This window comes from Zea mays, chromosome 8 (assembly GCF_902167145.1).
Source record: "Zea mays cultivar B73 chromosome 8, Zm-B73-REFERENCE-NAM-5.0, whole genome shotgun sequence".
NCBI lineage: Eukaryota > Viridiplantae > Streptophyta > Magnoliopsida > Poales > Poaceae > Zea > Zea mays.
Window position 1 is genome coordinate 70,285,305 of NC_050103.1, and position 2,866 is coordinate 70,288,170.

At 45.0% G+C, this 2,866-nt stretch overlaps 1 pseudogene; it reads left to right on the forward strand.

The window, feature by feature from the left end:
- Window positions 1-406: 406 nt before the first annotated feature.
- LOC109941792 (uncharacterized) lies at window positions 407-1,164 on the forward strand (annotated as a pseudogene).
- The last annotated feature ends 1,702 nt before the right edge of the window (window positions 1,165-2,866 follow it).

Sequence of the window (2,866 nt, forward strand, 5' to 3'; positions counted from 1 at the left end):
GGCAGGCGCTCCAACCTGGCGTCCATGGTGCCAATGTCCTGCACAGCATCCCCCTCCCCCAGGCTCCTAGCGCGCAGAGCATTTCTCTAGGTCCGGGCTCGAGCAGCCGCTCCCCTCAACAACTCCCTCAACGCCGGCCTCCTCTGCCCCAAGTCCGGCAGCCCTCCCCAACCAAGCTTCTCCCATGGCGCTGCTACCTCCAGGATGGGGCTCGACACCCCAAAGGTTGGAATCCGACCCTCTCTCTGTTCCCCTCAATTTCAAGCTCCCCTGGCGTTTCTTTTTGCCCTGCAGAAATTCCCCCTGGGCACTGGAGGAGCCAAGCTCGCGCTGGAGCACGGCAAGGCTTGACCGACGCCCTTTCCATGGCTGGCTTTAAGCAGTGGGTCGAGCCCCTCTTCTTGCCATGGCACTTGACCCCTGCTCTTCTCTGCCCCACGACACCCAGCCTTTCTACAGGAGCAAGCGCCCTCTGCATCTCCCTAGCGCAGGAAATCCCCAAGTGCAGGCGCCCAGGACTCCCATGGCCGCTAGCCTCTCCATGCAACCGAGCTCCCTTACTTCCCAGCCATGGACTAGCCTCCGGTGTGCATCGAGCTCCCCCACGGTCGAGCTCCCCTCTGTTGCTGTGGCCAGTGACTCCTTCAGGCGGGTCTTCATCCTGTCACGTTGGACGCCGCTCCTTTTCCCCGGCCACCGTCGAACCAGCGTGGACCCGATCTGCGCTATGCAGCAGCGCCGGTCCACAGCAGCAGCCTCGACATCCCCTCTGCATCGTGCCCTCGGCGTGCTCGATGTAATGCCGCAGCGACGCCCTTCGCTGTGTCACGCTCGCCAAGTCGGGCCTCACGCCGTCACACTGCGCAGCGTTTCTGCGTCGTCGTTAAAACCCATGGTGAGACCCCGCTGTCCCGCGTTTCTCATGTTCAATAAAATGACCAAACTAATAAACTGTGTAATAATTGTGTATGTCGTTTAATCGCAGCATGTGTCGTCGTCGCGCTTCGCGCATCGTTTCTTGACAAGAAGCCAAACCGACATGCATGCATGCACAACTCCACTCGGGTTTCAGCCAGGTTGTTCACTTTAGAAAAATTGTGGTTTTTGTTTTATTTACGATTCAGTCGATGGCGTGAATATGTGTCTGAAAATATAATTGTATGAATGAACGCGTGTAGAGAAGAAACTGAAGTAGAAAATAACTCGGACATTTTTATATTTTGATAGGAAAATTATGCGATGCGTTGTTGATGCGAAAAACTAAGTTACAAAATGCAGATTATGTTTTGGGAAATGCATCGATATGTGTTTATATGAAAAGTATAATTGTTTTACGCAATGTGATGGGATTCGTGATTTTAGAGGGGATATATTTATTGATATGGCGAGTAGTTTAGAAAATGCTAGTTGCGTGGAGGATGTATTGTTAAGACATGAGTGTCGGATTCATATACTAGTGGTTACGCTACGATGATCGAAGTGTCTCGAGTGCACGCCACCATATGGTTGTATGCGAGACAGGGTTATGCGCATGATGAGTTTAGTAAAAATCCAACGGTGTCACTGGTGTTAAGTTGAGGTTTAATTACGCGTGGAAAGTAATAATGGATTTAATACTTAGAACTCTTAGTCGATAGTAAAAATTGTTTTGGTTTATATAGACAGGTGGTGACATGCCCAAGTAGTTGCCGCTTTCTCTATATTTATAAGTCGAGTCGAGACGATGCGTATTGTGCGTTCGATAAATTAGGCTTCACATATAGTGTATAATTGTGCTCACGATTTTGAGCGGACACTCCAAGTAAGTAAAGTAGGTTTGTGATACAAGTGTGTAATGGAGTTAGTTATTTTAGGATAATTATTGAAATACTCGGCTCGTATGATAAACATGTAAGCGTTCGTGATTTGGAAAGTAAATACATAGCGATTGCGATTTGGAGCTCAGTGGTTTACGATTCGTATAGATTGGTCGATGTGCGAAAATACTTGTGAGTATGTGTGTTTATAAAAATGTGGCAGTGTATGTTGAGTCTCGGATTGCGATAATAATAGGCAAGCCGATGTGTATGTTATTTAGCGGTCTATGTCGTTGCTCTAGTTAGCCGACTGTTAGATGGCTTTGGTTAAGCTCGTAATCACTGTGATTTGCTTATTTTGGTCTAGACGCGCATGGTTATGATCGCGGGTAAAAAGTAGTAGTGTTCATGTGATGTCTAAGTTGAAATACAAATTATTAAGTGAAAAGCGCTTCGATATTGATTATCGTAGAGAATGCATAGTTAATTGAGTATGGTACTTCTAGTGTTCAAAATGACACGGATAAGAATTAGTAAATCTACTTATTAGTCCTCATTTGATTAATTTAACGCTAACAAATGGTTAAGTGTTAGAATGGTTCGAGTCTCTAGAACGCGGCAATTCTTGAAGTAAATAGGAGCTGAAATTATTAGTTGCTGTTTTGGACTGCACGCAGTGATTTCCCCGTGTTGTATGTTTGATGAACCAAATCGTGTTTTCTGTAGATATGTGCTCTAGAAAAGTGGTAGATAACTTTATTATCTTGCTGGTGTTAAAATTTGACAGGCATAAGTCTGATCGTTTAGGAGCTATGCTTTTTACAAATTCAGTAACTGAATCTGTCCAAATTCTGTACAGATTTCAGAGAGTGAATTGTTTGCTTAAGCTAATGTTACAATCTGTTCATGGTAATTATAAGAAAGTTGTAGATAGTTTTCTTATCTTGCTTGTTTTAAAATTTCACAACCATAGGCCTGACAGTTTGGGAATTATGAATTTTACAAACTGGTTGCTGTGTTCTGTCCACTAACAGAACATATTTCGAAAACTGTATTGTTTGATTTAGTTA